Raw genomic sequence first — 22,632 nt, forward strand, 5'->3', positions numbered from 1 at the left:
ATCAACCCTATCTGGTACGGATCCCACACCGGTGAGCAGTATTCAAGCAGTGGTTGAACAATTGTACTGTAACCTACTTCCTTTGTTTACTGACTGCATTTCCTTAGGAGTCTTCCTATGAAGCTCAGTCTGGTATCTGCTTTACCGACGATTAATTTTATATGGTCATTCCATTTTAAATCACTCCTAATGCCTGTTGTTGTTGTTGTTGTTGTCGTCTTCAGTCCTGAGAGTGGTTTGATGCAGCTCTCCATGCTACTCTATCCTGTGCACGCTTCTTCATCTCCCAGTACCTACTGCAACCTACATCCTTTTGAATCTGCTTAGTGTATTCATCTCTTGGTCTCCCTCTACGATTTTTACTCTCCACGCTGCCCTCCAATACTAAATTGGTGATCCCTTGATGCCTCAGAACATGTCCTACCAACCGATCCCTTCTTCTAGTCAAGTTGTGCCACAAACTCCTCTTCTCCCTAATCCTATTCAATACTTCCTCATTAGTTATGTCATCTACCCATCTAATCTTCAGCGTTCTTCTGTAGCACCACATTTCGAAAGCTTCTATTCTCTTCTTGTCCAAACTATTTATCGTCCATGTTTCACTTCCATACATGGTTACACTCCATACAAATACTTTCAGAAATGACTTCCTGACACTTACTACTCCCAGACAATTTATGGAATTACCTTCTCCCAGTTGCTGACCTGCTATATTGTAGCTAAATGATGAAGGATCTTTCTTTCTATGTATTCGCAGCACATTACACTTGTCTACATTGAGATTAAATTGCCATTCCCTGCACCATACGTCAATTCGTTGCAGATCCTCCTGCATTTCAGTACAATTTTCCATTGTTACAACCTCTCGAAATACCACAGCATCATCCCCAAAAAGCCTCAGTGAACTTCCGATGTTATCCATAAGGTCATCTCTATATATTGTGAATAGCAACGGTCCTACGACACTCCCCTGCGTCACACCTCAAATCACTCTTACTTCGGAAGACTTCTCTCCATTGAGAATGACATGCTGCGTTCTGTTATCTAGGAACTCTTCAATCCAGTCACACAGTTGGTCTGATAGTCCAGATGCTCTTACTTTGTTCATTAAACGACTGTGGGGAACTATATCAAACGTCTTACGGAAGTCAAGAAACACGGCATCTACCTGGGAACCCGTGTCTATGGCCTCTGAGTCTCGTGGACGAATAGCGCGAGCTGGGTTTCACACGATCGTCTTTTTCGAAACCCGAATCCGCCCAGACGGATCTTCCCCGATGGCTTTATCACTACGACTAATGACCGAGCGAGGTGGCGCAGTGGTTAGATACTGGACTCGCATTCGGGAGGACGACGGTTCAATCCCGCATCCGGCCATCCTGATTTAGGTTTTCCGTGATTTCCCTAAATCGCTCCAGGCAAATGCCCTTTCAAAGGGCACGGCCGACTTCCTTCCCCGTCCTTCCCTAATCCGATGCGACCGATGACCTCGCTGTCTGGTCCCCTTCCCCGAAATAACAAACCAACTACGACTAATGGCGTACCCCACTGATAGAAGGTATATGTTCTAGAACTCCAATTGCAGATAGGCGACCCAATTCTTCCTTTACTTGGTCTCTGACAGCTAACGGAACGGCGTGGGCTCGAAAGTACCGAGGCCTTGCATTATGATTCAGTGCGATGTGCGCCTCAAAATCATTTGCGGTGCCGAGTTCCGGAGTAAACAGGTCCTCGTACTCCTGGAAAAAGTGTCTCTTGGTCCGAGTACGGAACATGTATCTTCGGACACCAAATTCACAGAATCGTCTAATGAAAACGCCAATTTCTGAAAAGAGTAAAGTTCAAACAAGTTCTCAGCGAAATCACTGTTAACGACTGAGAAGGTAATGTGGCGGGTGACATGATATGTCGTTGGCAGCTCCTCTTAACCACTTACTGGAATGATACTCAAGACCGGTTTGATGGGCTCGAGCGGGATGGAAGAGGTTCTTGGTTAACGATACGGCGTCCCGCCTGCACAGTTGCTACGTTCAAATCGCAACTAGTGTGGGCATTGGCTGCTGGCTCGGATGTGTTTACATTAACGGCTGCTATGTCTATACACGACTACTGTTTCTTTCTTGCTGCTGGGGTTACTTCGAAGCTTTTTGCCAAGTCCAAAACATTGTCGAATGACGGGCCTTCGAGTTGAAGTGCCTCGTGCGTGAAATCCCTATCTGGAGTACCACGGATGGTCATTTCCCTGATCGTTTCTTCTGCATGTAACTGCTTACTTTTAGGGGTAACAAAATGACATTTTCACCCCTAAAACTTGCAACTCTGCGGCCTATTCTCTATATATCTGGTTTGGCTGTTTCTTGCATTGGTAACATGCTACCCGGGAGGACCTAACATGGGTATGCCGCAGGTAATATTTAGCCAGCAACGAAAGAATATTTTAAAAGGTGAGCTCTAAGCTTAGAAAAGGGGGCCAATTTGAATAGTAGCCGTTAAATCTGAAGTTTAGACCATGACAGAGACAAATATTTCATGAGAATGGCTTCAGTTATCTTGAATGCGTTGAAATTCTCAAATTAATCTTGATTTTTAGACCTCCCAATCCTCCACAGCCTCGTCAAAGGAAGGAAAAGCCAGTACTTGCTGTGTTGCTTGCGTCTGCAGTAAGTTTTGAAGAAGTGGTTGGAGGGTGTTCAATAGCAGCTTCTGGTTCTCGTCCTGTTGACGAATAAGTTGTGTTAGTAGAGCTTGCAATGTAGATGGTTGCTGACTCGTCGCCGTTTTATTGTGTTATAACTGGGAATAACACAATAAATATATCACCGTTCTACTGTTTATTGACACATCACTGAGACAAACAATTCTGTTACCAAGCGCCAAGTTGTAGATGAAAAATTTATGGAACATTATATAAATTGATAGTGGTTATACCAATGTCCACGAAGTGCAAGTGAAATGCAGAATTCCGATACTAATACTCGATACTAATCTCGATACTAATATGCCAGTAACTGAAAATATTGAAATTACTAAAGAGAATGTAATAAAACATAAAAGGGCTAGCTTAGGCCAAATATGTGAATCTGTTGAGCTTCTTTAGCTAACTTTATTTCTTTAGCTGCTATTACAGTTTCGAAGACGAGATATACAAAAAGGCATTAGGGTTTAGTGACAGGCAACTGTCTTCTCGAACACTAGCAGACATATTCATAAATCATCAGGAAAGGAAGCTTTTCAATCAGTATAAACAACCTTAGCACAAGGTATATTGACGACACATTGGTTCTGAGTAATGCCTTCCTTATAGAAACCAGTCATAAGCAGTTACTGTTACATTCTCAGCATCCAAAAATAATCTCCATTAGTGAATTGAAGATGAAAAATAGTATCAATTTTGTAGGCATAAAAATAATGAACAGTAATTATAAAACAAATTTGGCTTTCACGGGAATCCGATTATTAAAGACTGATTCATTCTCAGTGGCTCTTTGCAGCCTAATGCCAACAAGAAATCGTATTTCCATTGAGCGATTTCGTGGCTTATGTAACTCCAGCTTGACAAAGACGAAATCGATAAATAGCACGCAGCTTCACAGCATGTAGCCACAGCTAATGGTTATAAGCCTGACATCGTAAGCCAAATATATAATCAGATTTGGAAAGACCAACGAGAAGCTACCAAAAATGGAATCACGTTAGAAAAATAAACGTTAGTAAAAGAAAAGTCTATATATGCTGCACTTCCAAACGCTGGGAATCTCTAACAAAATAGGGCGTGTGTTAGAAAACACCGAAGTCAGGACAGGATTTTGTACAGGCAAATGCGTTGAGTATACCATGAGACACACAAACAATAGGACAAACCCCCTTAAAGGATCTGGGTAATACAACATGATATGCTGCAGTTGTGAGGATGTATATGTAGGACAGACAAGGAGAAGCTGTCGGACCCATTTCAATGAATACACACCACCTAGTGAATGCACGCCATATGCTTTCGCATATCATCTCAGAATTGAGAAACGTACCATTGCATACATTCAAAATTATTTTTTTAAAATTCAACATCATGAAAATAAAGAGTAGGAAATGAATATATTAGGAGAAATTGAGATACAAACATAATCATTTCAAAAACAACCTCACTTAATTAATGAACAGACTGAACTACATGACAGTACAGTTTTGAACAACTTCAGCCATATCCTACTAATATTCAAGTGAAACAGAAACATAATTTAACAATGTTATTCTCATAAGGTTAGCACAACTCATTATATTTTGACCAGTCAGTGAGTCTCTTTTCAGACACAGAGCTGTCTCACGGTATGCACCTCCTCCACTTAGTTACCACCTTTGGTTATTTGATACGTTGACATCTTACATTTAACGTATTTACAGTCATATGTTGGTCCTTCTATCTCAATCTCCCCATTTTATAAAGACGTTGATACTTAGCCCCACTTTCAGAGGTCCATTATGATATGTGTGCTTTGTAGTGCTTGCAGCTTTGTATGTTATTAACAGTTCCATGTTAATTAGCTAAATAACATTCCTTCCTGTTTTAATATTTAATTACATCACTTATACTACACTTTGCCTTTTCACTGTGAGATGACTGAATGTTCCTTCTTTTTTCTGCCACCAGTAGATCATTTTATGTTAGAATATCTCAGATCATTATTCGAGATTAATTGTCCATCGTTTTATTGTGTATTCTATTGCTATGCAAGAATTACCATGTGTCACTTACGTTCGGCATAGATAACACTTTTCCTTACTTTTTAAAAATTTTTTAATGTTGTAATTTTATTGACAAACTTATGTCTTTAGCCTCCTATGATTTTTAATCGATGTATAGCTCCCTCCTTCCCCCCGCTCCCAACCTCCTCGTTTAGCAGCTAGTAGCACTTTATGTAATATGTTCCCAGACGATATTAGGAGAATAAACTAATTATATTTATGATATATTATACTTTTTCCTCTCATGTGTTATACTCAGTCAATAATTTTTACTGTAACACACTACCTCAGATCGTATTTTATATAATGACAACAATTTATTTTAGATTGCTATATATTCTTTATTTGAAGCATCATTTGCCATATTAACTGCTAGTAGCCCTCTCCCTTTTTACGTAAGATGACCTTACATCCGTTATCCTAAATTACAAACTTATTATTTTTTCTTTTCAACATTTGATTCTTTTTCCATAGCAAACAATTCTAGTCATCTTTTTTCTTAATGTCTCTTTACGTTTGTATTTTGTAACGTAAAAAACATTCTTATGTCATCTGCTGAGCCATGTATTAGAATGACTATTCAGGCTTCGAATGTAAGCTATCTTCAGTCGACAACGTCGATTTCTATCTAAAGTAATAATTATTTGTCACATATAGGTAGTTACGTAGTCACAGGAATATTTCTAATGATGTACTGTCTGGCACAATTAGACGAGTATATCCAATTATTTTAAATCCAAAACGCAATAAAGACCTCCTTCCGCATTTTCCTGGATTTCACGGCACTCTGTGGAGAATGTCCGCCCCACGTGGTCTCGCGGTAGCGTTCTCGCTTCCCGAGCACGGGGTCCCGGGTTCGATTCCCGGCGGGGTCAGGGATTTTCACCTGCCTCGAGATGACTGGGTGTTTGTGTTGTCCTCATCATTTCATCATCATCCAGGAAAAGTGGAGAAATTGGACTGAGCAAACGTTGGGAAATTGTACGGGCGCTGATAACCACGCAGTTGAGCGCCCCACAAACCAAACATCATCATCACTCTGTGGAGACATTTCATGCCTTAGCACACTGTTCGTTCTGGACTTGATTGTTCACAATCTCTACTGTTTAATTTAAGATTATAACAGCATACAGTACTTTACATCTCTGACTCATATATAAATCTACGGACACGACGACTCGAATTACCATATCTTTACTGTCACTGTTTCCCGCGTGGGCAGTAGTCAGAGCTGGTGTCCAACACACACACACACACACACACACACACACACACACACACACAAAAGAGCACATATGGTGACATATGACGTAACATCAATTATGAAGATTACTGTTATTTCACATGGTAAGGTTTGTGGTTTTAATTCTGACGCTCACACACTTTAAAATCTGCTTTCTAGTCGGCTGTATCTGCCGTTTAATAACAGGATTGTATAACACATCGACACCTATAAGTACAATTTTAGGCTGTTCGTCACATAACACTGTTTTTATATGTCAATCAATAAACCAGACTTATTCTTGCTCTATCTGTGATCCCTGTCTCTGAAGATTGCGCCGGGAAATAGCCATTCACGCGAGGTGTAATAAAATGAGTACTTGTCAAAAACAGCTTAGATGGAAAACTTGAAAATGTCTTTTATAAAATTTCTTATTTAAAGCGATTCGCATTGCAGTATCTGAGCGCCTTTTCTCTAGTAACCAAAATCGTTAGACCCCGCTACAACTGGGTTACATTCTACACACATGAAATATGTCTAACAGAGTGAATGCCTAAGACACTTTTCACCACTTCGCCAGAGATCCGTCCTGGGCCTTGTGTCGTTTAGCATTGACGGCGGCTGTCCTTTATTCTAGAGGAGTACGCTATGATTTGTTACATTCAGTACTGGATAGTTGATTCCACTAGGAAACAAAATTACTGATGTTGTGTAAGTCGACAACTCACCTTTTTTTAAACTACGGAAACTTGGCTCCACGCGCTCCGATTGGCCGTGGGATTGCCCTGTTGCCGTTTGTCGGTTGACGGGCAGCGCTATGGTTGTCGGTTCACACATACAAACGTCCCTCGCAACCTCACTGCCCCAACGTGATACGCACACGTGTCGAATGTGTCTTGCTGTTTGTCTCCATCTCACTTCAGGGGTATTCAGACGTAAGCTTGTCTTCGGAGTACACACACGACACCTGCGAATTAGTCATACAGCAAGTGTGGCGGCACAGTATTCGTTTGAAGAACAACGATATGTGGTTTTTGTTTATGGACTAGCCGATGGTAAAGCACATGAAGCTCTATGGTTGTATGAGGAACGGTACCTAGCAAGACGCCACCCACACCCGCAAACATTTACAGCATTTCCCTGGTGACTTGGCGAAACAGGCTCGTTATGGGGATATCATGGTGATGCTGGAAGACCTCGAACACGACTGGATGCTGCATTTGAAGAGACTGTTCTCGAGCACTACAAGTAATCGAGTGGTTGGATTAGACATGGGAGTCACTCATCGGTTAATCTTGGAGGTTTTGAAGGATGACGTCGAGCATCCATTTAGTTTCCACCCTGTCCATGACCTAAATCCTGTGGCGGACTATGAACACACGCTAGGGTTTTGCCGGTGGTTTCTACGATGTGTTGCACGAGATCCCGACATCCCCGCCATTGTGTTGTTTACCGACGAGTGCACCTTCCATCTGGATGGCCTTTACAACACTCGAAACGTTCATTACTGAGCAAGAGGAAATCCTCACGTCACGTACGTCCACGGAGACCAGGTACGATTTTCGCTCAACATTTCGGCAGGCATTGTCGGTGACCATCTGATTGGGCTGGTCCGTCTACCTCCTCTACTTAACGGGACAAATTACCTTCCCTTTTTGCAAGAAACTCTACCCAGCCTTCTGGAAGATGTTTCGCTGGACAAACGGGTACGCGTGTGGTTGCAGCATGATGGGGTGCCCGCACATAACAGTCGTGCTGTGCGCGGATATTTAACTGAACTCCTCGACGGCCCGTTAATTGGCGGAGGTGCTCGTAGGACATGGCCCCCGCGATCACCAGACCTCACGTCATCGGACTTTTTCCCGTGGGGATCCTCAAGGTTCTATTTCACCCACCTGGACGCGAGCCACCTAGAAACGAAGAAGAATTGATGGATAGCATTCGACATGCCACCAATCACATCAGGGCAACGTCAGGAACGTTTGAATGAGTTCGGCAAAACGCCGTTCGACGTTACTAAGCTTGTGCCGCGTCAGAGGGTCGCCAGTTGTAGCACAAATTTTAAGTAAACAATGTCCTACCTACAAAAAAGGCCCTTTGCAGGGCCAACACAATTTGTAAAAGACTTTCTGTACGTGAATTAACAGCGGTTGATTGGTTTGTTCCCGGTACGTCTTATCAAGAAACCACAATGGATATGTCGGGACCCCAGCGGATTCGCCCCCAGGCCCCCAGAGCGGAAGGCTGGCGCGCTACCACCGAGTGTGCGGGCCGCGATATCCGGCAGGCAAAGCATTCGTGGCCATGCGTTGTCCAAAGCATCCGGCAACACGGCAGTCCCGCGGCAAATCAGAGCGCGTTGCGCCAAGTCAACGTAGTTTAGAAATTGTGCGTTGTCACACTCACTCACTGGTCATACCGGAGTCGAGAATCCATTACAGCAGCAACGTATTTTCGCCATCTGTCCCTGTCTGGGGCTATTTCCTTCCATTCACCTTCAATACGTAGGCTCCTCAAATTAGCCTTCACATTGTCCTCCCATCTGGGCCTCGGTCTCCCCACAGGACGTTTTCCCTCTAAGTGCCCGACCAGTTGTCGACCTACATAATATTAGTAATTTGGGTTTTTACTGGCATTTGCTCTCCAGGGTTAAAATTTCGTGACAGAATTTTTCTCCACCCTGTAAAACAGAGATACTTCAATAGAGAAAAGAAATGCCAGTGAAATATGCTCGGTAAACAGACTCGAGAGGAGAACACGTCGGGGTGTAAAAAAGAAATGCATTAACGAAACAATACTAACACCCAGAAAGGTTTACAGTAATTAATGTTGAGCGTGGAAGTCATCAATCTTGCAACATACACTAATAGTGCCACTATGACCATACAAATCAGGTTTGCTTTAAATACGCGATGAAGCGGTCGTGAGTGTTAGTTACCTTTGAGATTCGCCATGGTGTGTTGATGTTAGTCAAGTATGCCTTTAAGGCGATTAGGATGCCATTTTCAGCGCTCCACTGAATATGAACGACATCGTGTAACAGGGTTACGAGAAGCTGAATGCTCCTCCTGTGATATTGCAGAAAGACTTTCCAGGAATGTAGCCGCTGGCAGCGGTGGTCACGAGAATGCTAGGTCGCTCCGGACGGCCACGTGGCACCCCCAAGGGGAAGACCATCGTCCTCGGCGTATCGCTCTGGCGTATCGTACTGTATCCGGAGCAGAAATGTGAGCAGCAGTTGGCACCAAAGTGACACAGCCGACTGTTAAAAATCGGTAACTTTAAGTACAGCTCCAAGTCAGAAGCCTTGTAGTGTGCATTCCACTGATCCCAAACCAAAACCACCTGTGACTTCAGTGTTCATTGAAGGGCCAGGTGGAGGTATGTTGTTTTTTCTGATGAAAGCTGGCTCAGCCACGGTGCCAGTGATTGGCGAGTGTTGGGTAGGAGAAGGCCTGTTGCGGATCTGGAGCCAACCTGTCTGCATGATAGACACACTGAACATACACCTGGAGTTATTGGCTACGGTTCGATTTGTATGACAGCAGGAGCACTCTCTTGGTTATCCCACGCACCTTGACTGTTAATTTGTACATCACTCAAGTGATCCGACCTTTTGTAGTGCCATTTATGAACAGCTTTCCAGGAGTGTTTTCCAGCAAGGTAACGCTGTTCCACATACCGTTGTTGTAGCCCAACATGCTCTACAAAGTGTCATCATGTTGCCTTGGTCTGGTCGATCTCTGTCGAGCGCAAATGTAACATCATCGTAAGATAACTCCAGCACCATCCTCAGACAGCACTACCCGTCCCTGTATTGACAGATCAAGTGCAACAGGCATGGTATACATCCCAAAAACTGAAATCCGGCACCTGTACAACACAATGAATGCACATCTGCATGCTTCCATGCAACACACTGGCGTTTCCATAAGTTATTAATGTACCAGCATTTCAGATTTGCAGTGTCTTATCTCACGAGTACATTAACTTGTGACATTGCAGTGTTCATCGCTTCAATGCATTCTCGAAATTTCATTCCACTACATTAATTATTTTTTGATGCTGCAATTTTTTCGTCATTGTATCTTTAATCCAAGAAACTTAACAGTACATGTGTTAATTTCATGCCAGCTGCTGTGGCCGAGCGGTTCTAGGCGCTTCAGTCCGGAAACGCGCTGCTGCTACGGTCGCAGATTCGAATCCTGCCTCGGGCATGGACTGTGTGATGTCCTTAGGTTAGTTAGGTTCAAGTAGTTTCAAGTCTAGGGGATTTATGATCTCAGATGTTATGTCCTATAGTGCTTAGAGGCATTTGAACCATTTGTTAGCGCGACTGCTACGGTCGCAGGTTCGAATCCTGCCTCGGGCATGGATGTGTGTGATGTCCTTAGGTTAGTTATGTTTAAGTAGTTCTAAGTTCTAGGGGACTGATGACCACAGATGTTAAGTTCCATAGTGCTCAGAGCCATTTGAACCATATTTTGAACCATTTGTTAATTTCGTGTAAGGCACTGTACAAAATTTAAGCACCTACCCTTTAGTTTCCTGCAGGATCCACCGTATCGTTCAATGCAGAGGTGCTATTCCAATCCAATGGAGAGCCTTTGAAATACTGTTTGTGGGCTGAGGTGTGAATTCGTATCGAGGAGGGAGGCGTGTTAAGATAGTCCCTGCGGTTGTGCGAAGCTACTCTGCCAGGGTGGCGTGGAGGTTAGCATATTTGCCTTGTGAGCATAATTGCGCCTTGTGCGTCGATCCAGCATGTTGTGATCACTTCCACGTGTATCGCAGCCCCGACGGAGTTTGTTGTTGGTTTGTTCTCTGGCGGCGGGATTATTTGCCCGCGCCATAATGTCTGTCGAGTCTCCCAAGAATAATCGTCGTCGTTGTACCGTTGAGTTTCGTTTAGTTTCGACTAGAGTACGCGTGGTTGATACGATTCGCGTTACATCTAAGCAGGTAGGTACTGCTTAACATGATTCGTAACCATTTTTTCGGAAGTTTCAAGATCCCCTACCAACACATCGACTTCTGTCTCGAGTTGGTTCTCAAATGATGTTTGCACATCGAGATAGTTCCGTCAGTCCTGCCCTTCTTGCAATTGCTGCAATAGAGTATATTCCCGAAGTGGACGATTCATTTCTTAAGGGAGCGTTGCTTCCCTTCCTAGTCGTGTTATGGTTTTAAAGTCGTCCTACAAAAAACATCTACCGTTGATATTAGCTTCATTAGTGAGTCCGCAATCTGCTGTCAGTACTTCCCCAGCTTTAGAGGACGTTGGGGAGACATTATGCCCACTTCGTTCAACTTTCCGCCGTTACCGGCACGTTCAGGTTCTGCCCCTGCCTTAGGGCACCGACATCGGTTGCACAATTCGAACGCCGGGGAACTCAGGATGGTGAAGATTCTGAAATCACCCCTCGCCAACCTCACCTCTCCGAGAAGGTGATAGTAGAGTGTGCTTCTTCCCGTGGTGATGCTTTGAATATTGACGTTAACTGTGATTCTTATTTCGCCAGCGATGCTGTGGCACTTTCTGCTGATGTTAAAATACGTGTTGCATTTGTGTCTTCTCCTCCACCTGAAGAAACGTCTGTTCCAGTGGGTTCCAATGATTTAACGGAGACGTCGCCTGATATTCTGCCTCCATATGTTCTCGTTCAATACTATTGCTTCCTCATTTTGATACGGTGCTGAAACAGGATACTGCCGAATCCCTTTCGAGTAGTCAGATGATGTAGACAGCTCCTGGTTTTTTCTCCGCATGTCGTTGATTGGAGTCGGGATAGCTTCTGGGTTTCCGGTGCCAGACCTCGGCTTCGCACTGTACTCATGCGTTTTATCGCTGGTAAAGCGACTGAAATGATAACTCTGGAATTTCATTATGGTGTCCTTCGTGATCTTTATGATCGTGCTCGAGACGTCCCTTTGAGAGTTACTAATGTTCACCGCGTGAATGCAATTGGATGGCCGTCGTTTGCGTTCTCAGCCGAGTTCGATCCTCCAGGATGAGTTGGCATGTCTGTATCATCCAATTCGGCTTCGAATGTGATCTCAAAGGAAGTGTCCCACTACCATTAGTTCTATAGATGGACGTGAGTGTATATCCCAACCAGGTATAATGCGTGAACTTTCCCGGTATGTTCCGGATCTTTACTCTGGAGTGGAATCGGACAGTATACCGTCTGCTGATTTACTTCCCTCCGACATTACAGTTCGCTCTCCTACCCGCAAATCACCGGATTTGGATGTTCTTTCCAAGGAATTTTATGTTTGGTTTTGGCCTCTGATAGAGGATACGATAACATCCATGGTGAATGATGTAGTGCAAGGGGTACACACCACACCGTCTTTTGAGGGAGGATAAAACGTTTTATTTCCAAAAGCGGGAGGTCTGTCCGTAGATCAGGTCCGAACGATAATGCTACTCAATTATAAAATTATAAAATAGTAACCCGGGCGATAAATAGCCGTTTTTCGATTTTGCTTGCTGACACTGTCGCGCGTTTTCAGAGTTGTCACCCGGGCCGTACTCTCATGAATCCTGTTGCTAAATTTCGTGATCTCGATTGCTCCCACTGTTCCTGTGCTTTACTTGTTATTGGTTTTAATCACTCATTTTACCGAGTTAGTCATGATTTTCTGTTGCAAATGTTGACAGCTGTTGCAAGTTCATGTGGCGAAACATTGTTTTTCGGGTGTGCTTTGAGGTTATGGAGAAACCACGGCTGAAGGGAGGTTTGGGCCTCCCTGATGTTCAGGCCAAGGCCTCCACTTTATTTCTTCGACGCACTGTTTTAACGTATCTTCGTATCCCGCAGTCACCTACAGTTCGTCTCTTTTCCTGCCTATGACCATCGAGCTTTCACCCCCCCCCCCCCCTCTCCACAAAGTAGATCTTGGTAGGATAAATAATAAATTAAGCCATATTCGGGAAATTTTTACTGACGTCTGTTATTTGGTTGATATTCCTTGCCAGTTGCATCTCTCTGTAAAAATACTGTTATGCCGCTGGACGTTTTCTCTTCCACCAGAAACAGATTGGAAGATTGTTTGGTTCAATATCTGCGTAACTATTTTTCCGATGGAAGTGGCGTGCTCATGGTACCAAATCGTTCATAACCTCGTTCCCACAAATGTTCGACTATTTCGCGTTGGCCTTAGTGTGACAGACCGATGCAGTCGTTGCCATGAAACGGACACATTATGTCATCGGTTGGTTTCCTGCGAACACAGGTATTGTAATTGACATCGCTGTCAATTGGTCTTCCTTGGCAGGAAAACGGAAGCGGTAATCTCCGGTGATATTATGCAGCGTCCCGATTCAACCATCTTTTCCAGAAGGAAGAAAAATACAATTATATGGCTTGGTAAAATCGACAAAATGTAGATAGTATAGGGCCATTGCATGCAGATGTCGTATGTTCCTCTTTTGTGAATTGATTTAAATTTTCTTTTTGTTTTTAAAACATTTGTCGCAATAGTTTGGACATTGTTTTTGTTGAGTCAAAAAAATTAAAAAGCCGAAACGTGGTCGCCTGTGAAGCGAAAGCTGCTTAAAAAAGGTGAGCACGAGACTCGGGTTCGGATCCTGGCCTTGATACAAAGTTCTATCCGTCGCTTGAGTCTGCATATACAGGGTGTTACAAAAAGGTACGGCCATACTTTCAGGAAACATTCCTCACACACAAAGAAAGAAAATGTGTTATGTGGACATGTGTCAGGAAACGCTTACTTCCCATGTTAGAGCTCATCTTATTACTTCTCTTAAAATCGCATTAATCGTGGAATGGAAACACACAGCAACAGAACGTACCAGCGCGACTTCGAACACTTTGTTACAGGAAAGGTTCAAAATGTCCTCCTTTAGCGAGGATACATGCATCCACCCTCCGTCGCATGGAATCCCTGATGGGCTGATGCAGCCCTGGAGAATGGCGTATTATACCACAGCCGTCCACAATACGAGCACGAAGAGTCTCTACATTTGGTACCGGGGTTGCGTAGACAAGAGCTTTCAAATGCCCCCATAAATGCAAGTCAAGAGGGTTGAGGTCAGGAGAGCGTGGAGGCCATGGAATTGGTCCGCCTCTACCAATCCATCGGTCACCGAATCTGTTGTTGAGAAGCGTACGAACACTTCGACTGAAATGTGCAGGAGCTCCATCGTGCATGAACCACATGTTGTGTCGTACTTGTAAAGGCACATGTTCTAGCAGCACAGGTAGAGTACCCCGAATGAAATCATGATAACGTGCTCCATTGAGCGTAAGTGGAAGAACATGGGGCCCAATCAAGACGTCACCAACAATGCCTGCCCAAACGTTCACAGAACGTTCACACAAGCACCGAAGTCAACATTACCTTCCTTCAATTGGCCCAACTGGCGGTGAATCGAGGAAGTACAGTACATACCAACGAAACTAAAATGAGCTCTAACATGGAAATTAAACGTTTCCGGACACATGTCCACATAACATCTTTCCTTTATTTGTGTGTGAGGAATGTTTCCTGAAAGTTTGGCCGTACCTTTTTGTAACACCCTGTATGTGTTACGGCGTTTTGTGACATCCAGCATTCTACAGAATGCCTAGGTAATGTATAGAAAGTCTAAAATCGAACATCAAACTATCGAAAGACTGATGTTTTATATACAGGGCTATTACAAATGATTGAAGCGATTTCATAAATTCACTGTAGCTCCATTCATTGACAGCGCTCGAGAGCGCAGTGAGACAAAATGGCGACAGGAGCCGAGAAAGCGTATGTCGTGCTTGAAATGCACTCACATCAGTCAGTCATAACAGTGCAACGACACTTCAGGACGAAGTTCAACAAAGATCCACCAACTGCTAACTCCATTTGGCGATGGTATGCGCAGTTTAAAACTTCTGGATGCCTCTGTAAGGGAAAATGTGATTGCCGTAAGCTTATTGACAACAGTGCATCCTAATTTAAGTTATACAATATAGCACTGAAGATGGTCACTCAGTGACAGAAAATCGATTTTGCGATAGTAAAAAATATACGACCAATGCTGTCTCTTTTTTCAAATAATAAAGTTATTGTAGAGCTGTGAAATCGCTTCCTTCATTTGTAATAACCCTGTATTGCCTAGGCAGTATACTTTTTCGGATTGTCTGCTGGCAAAGTATATAATACGCGTAATCCGGCCGCTTTTTCTCGCCACCACTGTTTACGGTGGCTGTTTGGGTCTTTGTTAAATGACTGAGAAGACAGCGTGTTGTTGTGTGACATTCAACTGTCACGCCACAGGCATCATCATAATAGTTCTCCACTGTACAGTATTCACCAGTTCTACAGAAGGTCTAGCGTCGCTCATCTTGTATCATCATGGCGGTTGGGAGTGTAGTGCCAAGACATTAATCACGCCACGCTGACATGAACCGGTGGTTCTGCAATGAATTATCTCAAATAATATACAATGCTACTAAATACTGTGTTTTCCTAATCGAAACCAGCTACTAAAAGTTAGTCATCGATGTGAAGAAGGCTAAGACGATCATGAAGAAGGAACCACAACACTATTGGCTGCTGAAACGCTATGACGTAATGATGGTCGAGAATAAGACTAAGTTAATCTACCCTGTTACATGAGGTACGAGTGCTATTCAGTTTTACGTCTCGGACTCCGAGCTATTTGATATACTCCGTATGGTGCATTTGGTTATTGGTCATGGAGGGAGGTTGAAATAACTTTCACCTATAGGAACAATACCCGTCATGATATTAAGCTATACATTCACCTTTGTGAGCCTTGCCACAAGAAGCAGGAAGGTGTTAAAGAAGGTGTTATGGTCAACCCAATGCTTTTTTCAGAATTCAGTAACTGTTCTTACATCGATCTCATAGATTTTCGGTCCCATCTTGATAGAGAGTAAAAGTTTATAATGGTCTACCAATATCCTCTAGTCCTCAGTGCTCTGAAATCAAAGAGAGCCGAGGAAATAGCCTACAACGTCATCGACATATACGTTGCTTGGTGCACCATAGATTCTATAGTCTGATAAAGGCAGGAAATTGGCAAACAATGTGGTAACAAGCCTAAAGGAGTATTGGTTCACCTTGAAGATCGTCTATGGTAAGCCACGCCATTATCAAAATTAGGGGAGTTTCTAAAGGGAAAATCAGGACATGTAATATGAAAGAAACTAGCTGATGGAGAGACGGACTGCGACTGGTCAAAGGTATGAAAAACAGGGCTGTTCATTCTGGGTTTAACAGGTCACTATGCAAAGCTCTGTTCACCTGCAAAGCTGGAGTAGGTCTCTCGAAGATGTCCCTGCCTGACGACGTTTTTGCAAGACGTAGAGACTGAGAATGAGATGGAAAGAAATAATAGAGAGCTTAAGAGCAACACGGCAGCAGAAAAAAAGACGAGATAAACCACTGCAAGATGCACAGCTCCCTGCAGAAGACGTAGATGAGAATGTAATCCACGATAGGGGAAACAAAAACAGTGACGAAGCCATGGTTATCGAAGAGCCTTCCTTTCTGTGGCTACCGAAAATCCTTCTTTTTCTGGTATCTGTTTCGTCTGGTTAAATAAAACCACCGGTGCTCATACGTATCTGAAGTGTCGCCGAAACGTTCATGCCATCTCTGCGAATTCGCTTGAAGACGATGACGGCGATGATGTAGGAGGTTATGGGGTTAGCAGTTTGTGCAGTATTTGCTTCAATATTGAGAAATCCATCTAAAGTAAAACAGAATCGAAATTTAACCTGAGAATCGTACCAAAAAAAATGAAAAGGGTTTCCGACAAAAAAAATTAACCTTGTTTCCTTGCGTTCCACTGTGCGTCTTTCGATTCCTGACGTCGACAAAGGGCGGGGTGACTGACGAAATTTGTTGGCAGTTGATATAAACGTGACGGCAAATTGCTTTTACCGATTTAGAACTGCAGAAGGAATCTTGAGGCAGCTCTACGCAAGATCAAAATTCACCATATTTTCAAAAAACTTAATGAGAACTGAAGAAGTTGCTAACCGTGAAATACCTCTCCGAATTGCAACTACTTGTCAGTCCACAGGAAGGGGCGATTATTCGTCAAGTGTATGTGCAACACAAGAAGCCAAAATATGAAGTACCTTTGTGTGAAGAAGAAAGTTAAGGGCAATTCAAAATGTAACTCGCGCTTTCCCGGGTGCTTTGTGTTTTACCGGCTGATATACATATATAGAGCGGGAAGTTAAGTGTTTATCTTTTTCTGTGTTTTCCTCGTAGTGTTTTTATTAGATTTCGTGTTTTTCAGTTTAAGAGGTTCAATCTCGCGTTTTTGTAAGGGTGAATTCGTTCAATCTGTAACGCAGTAGTTGCTCACTGAACAGCCAGTTACATAGCTCATTAACACATCAGCGTCCATTGGTAACACTTCAGGAGGGTAACAAGTTGCTCATCTAGGATTCTGTCTGTTTATATGGTTTACTTCTTCTCCTAGTCTTGCTAGGGTGGTTAGGACGTGTGAATGCTGTGTGCGGTTGCAGAAGAAGCTGAATGCGCTTTTGGCTAGATTAAATCACCTTCAGGCTGGTGCCTAGGGGTGTAGCGGTGGCGAAGATTCTGGCGCGTCACATGGGACACCTCAGGTGTTGCTTGTACTGCCCACGGGCTCTGCTTCCGAGTCACCTCCTGCTATACCCGACGCTGTGAATTCGGCTCACAGGTCGGTGAGTGGCGGGTGGTAACGCGTTCGAGTCGTTCGGGGTCGAGGGACTAGTTATCGAGTGTTCCAACGTTAGACGCATTATGGAGCCCTGGAGCCCCTTAGGCAGGTAGCGTTCGGCGCTGAAAGAAAGCCAATGTGCTCTCGGTATGTCTGCCGGGTGGGGGGCGGGGGGGAGGGGGGGGGAGACATCCAAGGTGGCCTTGACCATAGGTATCGAGTATACAATACGCATTCATCTGCAAGTTGTGGCTCACGTCGGCACCAACGACGCCTGTTACATGGGTTCTGAGGCCATCCTCAGTGCATACAAGGGGCGGGAAGAGGTGGTGAAGACTGCTGGCTTCGCTCGCGGCGTGCAACCAGAGCTCACAATTTGTATCATTTTTCCCAGAGTTCGGCGTCCCTTGGTTTGGAGCCGAGTAGTGGGGCTTAACCAAAGGCTTCATAGACTCTGTGACGGTCTTGGCTGCAGATTTCTAGATCTTCGTTATCGTGTGGGGATTTGGAGGACTCCTCTCAGTAGGTCAGGGGTGCACTAAACAAAGGAAGCTGTTATTCAGATAGCAGAGTGCTTACGGCGTGCACATAAGGGTTCTTTAGGCTAGGCGGTAGTTTGAGGTGCTCCGATCAACCCTTGCCAGTCGAAATGCAGCAAGGGAAGTCAGACAGCGTTCAGAGTAAAATCACTTCGAACGTCAAAATTTTATCAGTACTTTACATCTCTGACTCATATATCAATCTACGGGTGGCTGGCTCTGAGCACTATGGCACGCAACTTCTGAGGTCATTAGTCCCCTAGAACTTAGAACTAGTTAAACCTAACTAACCTAAGGACATCACAAATATCCATGCCCGAGGCAGGATTCGAACCTGCGACCGTAGCGGTCTTGCGGTTCCAGACTGCAGCGCCTTTAACCGCACGGCCACTTCGGCCGGCTATCAATCTACGGACACAACGACTCCAATTACCATATCTTTACTGTCACTGTTTCCCGCGTATTCGAAGTATTCGTAATTATGTTCCCGATTTTACTGTCTTCCTGGAAAATTCTCGCACTCGAATTGTTCTCGGGACAGAGAGTTGGCTTAAACCCGAAGTGGAAGGCCGTGAGATAGAGGACGAAGTTGAGTGAGGTAGTGAAGTTATCTGATCGCACATAACAGGTGTAGGTAAAATCAAGTTTATTGTTGGATATTTTTACCGGCCACACGACTCCGCTGTGACACTTATATAGTCATTCAAGGAAAGTCTATGGTCAGTAGCGCGGAAATACTCCGATCACGCAGTATTAGCAGGAGGCGACTTAAACCTACCGAGTATACACTGCGATGTCTATGGATTCATTGCGGGGGGCACAAACAGACAGACATGCAAAATACTTTTGAACACGTTTTCTGAAAAGTGTCTTGAGAAGCTTGCTCGGCAGCCCACACGCAGTGGAAATATAGTTAATAAATCAGTCAAGAAGGCTAGGAGTTCGTTTCTGCTAAATAGATCAGATAAGAGGTTGTTAGCATCTCAAGTAGACAGTGAATAGACATCACTTAAATCCAGTAAGATGGACGTAGAGGAATTATGTTCTAAGTTTAAGCAGATTGTAAATCGTGATCTGGAGAGTTGTGTGCCTAGTAAGTGGATAAAAGATGGAAAAGACCCACCATGATTTGATAACGAACTTCGGAAGATGCTGAGGAAGCAGAGGCTCTTGCGCTCTCAGTTCAAAAGAGAGCGCACAAATAGCGACAAGCAAAGGTTAGTAGAGATTCGAGCGTCTGCGAAAAGATCTATGACTAAAACATACAACTCCCACCGTCACCGTCAAAAAGTCTCGCAGAGAACACGAGAAAATTCTAGTCCTAAGTAAATTCGCTAAGCGGGGGTCTAATGCTTCCATTCAGTCCCTCGTTGATCAGTCTGGCGTGGCAGTTGAAGATAGCAAACTGAGAAAGCCGAAGTTTTAAATTGCACGTTCAAGAAATCGTTCACACAGGAGAATCGTACAAACATACCGACATTTGACCACCCGCAAAGACGACATAATAATCAACATTCCTGGCGTAGAGCAACAACTGAAAGATCTGAAAACAAATAAGTCACCAGGTACGGACTGAACCCCAATTCGATTTTACAAAGAGTACTCTACGGCATTGGTCCTTTACCTAGCTTGCATTTGCTGCGAATCTCACGCCAACGACAAAGTCCCAAGCGATTGGAAAAAGAACGCAGGTGACCTCAGTATATAAGAAGGGCAAAAGAACCGACCCGCAAAATTAGACCAATAATAAAATTTCTTGAGACTTAGAAGCTTATGTCCACGAATCAGCATGATTTTAGAAAGCATCGGTCTTGCGAAACTCAGCTTGCCCTTTTCTCACATGATATACTGCGAACTATGAAGAGCAACAGAGAGAGCCGCACGGGGTAGCCGTGCGGTCTGGGGGGATTTGTCACGGTTCGCGGGGCTACCCTCGTCGGAGGTTCGAACGAATCCTCCCTCGGGCATGGGTGTATGTGTAGTCCTTAGCGTAAGTTAGTTTAAGTAAGATGAAGTAGCGTGTAAGCCTAGAGACCGATGACATCAGCAGTTTGGTCCCATAGCAAAAAAAAAAAAAAAAAAAAAAAAAAGAAAATCATAAGTTGATTTCTGAATGCTTGCATAGTGTACGTGATGTCTCTGCCAGGGGAATCCTCGTCGCATCTAGAAATAAAGTTTCCTGCAGGCAACAGGAATAACAGGTAAGAAAGATAACGTATTATTTTCTCGGTGTATTCCGGAAAACGAAATATTGTCAGAAAATTTTTGGCCAGATTACTACATTAGTAAGGGTCAGTTGTACAGTCCCCGTCTAGCAGCCGCTTAAGTTCTATTCTGGAAGTAGCGTGGAAAATGGTTCGTACGAACATAACAACGCCTAACCGAAGAATAATCAGGGATAACTAAACAGTTGATTCTGGCAGTGTTAGTGAAGTTAACCAGCGAATTAATTCTGACAAAGGCAGGAATAATTCCAGAATTAGTCATGACAAGATTGTTTGTTAGAACGAGGAAGGAGAAGAAACGGCGACATCACACAAATTAGGGAAGAATATGACGATTCTAAATTTTTAGAAAAATCTCGTACTACTACTTTTCGATCTCGTGCTCCAGAAACTGGAGCGTATGAATGAAACGTGAAACTATTTTCTAACATAAAGCTTTTTGCTTGTAGTAGGCATAATTGGCATTTTATATTGGTCTTCGTGAATTATATTCTGTCGTGTTATAAAAATAACAATTTTTACCAAAACAGTCTCGTTTATTTGGTGTGTGTTACAATTTCTGCTGTGACAGAGAGGCCTATTTTATTTTATCTATCAGACAGTGACAATATTCACGTAATCAAATCGAGAAACCACACTAGTCTTGGGTATTATTTGTATTAACAGCTAACGCAGTATTATACAACGATATTTCGATTTTTCATGTAGCAAAACATTTGACGAACTTTGATGAGATAATAAATTGTTTCGCAAAAAGGAAAGCACGCCATCTAAAGCTGTAGCAAGATTAGAGAGAAAATAATGCTAGGAGCTAAGACTTGAAGAAACGTGTACTTGTGGGGTGGCGGGTGGAAATAAATTGTTATTAAATGTTCCTTTTATTTATTTATTGCTGTTGTTTGCCGTTCTCAACACTGGCTCTCTAACTACAATATTGGCAACCAGAAAGTGATTAGCAAAACGTGAAGCCTGTAATTAGAATTCCTAGTGCCCACTTCATCTGAGAAATACATTTATAGCTACAGCTTATAGCTCTGAGGAATTAGGAGATTGTCTGGGATTCATAATTAAAAACCATTGTCTCTTAAATGTTCACTATATTCTGAAAGTCACAGACCAGTTTAGAGTCTAATGCGCTGATGCAACTATAACTGTTCAAATTAAATGTTTAAGTGACTGTTCGCCATAATTTGATGATAATGTTCATCAAACGCCACGCTAAATAATGGTAGAATGTCTGTCCCGCGGCGGTACGTGAAAATACGACATACGCAAACTGAAGATAGATCATTAAAGTCATCCCAGAATTAACACTTCACTCGAAAACTATTTCATGGTTAAGCATATCCCAAGTAACTTATTACAGCATCCGAGGCTGTTCATAGCAATGATACCGACGCGACGCGACGCGACTCCCGGCACAGGTGGTGCCCTAATCAGCGTTTGGAGAGAACTGGGGCCTTCCTCTCTCGCGCAGCGTTCTTATATATAAAGCCGCGGTGCGGACGGCTAAGGGAACGCCTGATCAAATCCGCTCTCCCGACTAGCCGCTGGGCTAGTAATGCACCACTTTAAGTTATAGAATAAATCATTGCTTCCTTTGCTGATGGCAGATGAAGCTCTCAATTTAAATGTGCATTCAGCTCACAGGTAAGTAATCATAATAAAAGTCTGACGTGGCTAAGTCAAATATTTTGGGCGAGAGAATTAATTTAATTACACTACACGCAGTAGACGAGCTGTGAACTTGCCCTTTGGAGATACGCTATCGCTATAGTTTTATAGTTATTCAATTGAAACTTCTCACATCTTTATGATTACAGCGTGTCTCCCTTCTACTTAAATTTAAACATCCTAACCTTATTTATTCGCTTACTTAATCTATCTTGCTTCCTTAATTTATAAGACAAAAACCAGAAATTCATGAATTTAAACTAAAATTTTAATTTGTGAGATCCAGAATACTGTTTCTACTAAATTATTATGAAAAAGGAATATAAATATAAATTTTTAAGTTTCTAGCTCTTTTCTGTTGCGCCAATGATTTTTACAGAAAAACGTCCAAATTTCGAAAATGGTCAAAGTTATTGAACTGATATTCAACACATATTGATTTAGTATTACTCCTGACATGCTAGAAAAGTTTCAGGTTATTTACTTGATTTTTAAAGTATTGCGCAACATTTATGACGTCAGAGCTAGTTACAGCGGACCTGC

The sequence above is a fragment of the Schistocerca cancellata genome, chromosome 4 (assembly GCF_023864275.1).
Source record: "Schistocerca cancellata isolate TAMUIC-IGC-003103 chromosome 4, iqSchCanc2.1, whole genome shotgun sequence".
NCBI lineage: Eukaryota > Metazoa > Arthropoda > Insecta > Orthoptera > Acrididae > Schistocerca > Schistocerca cancellata.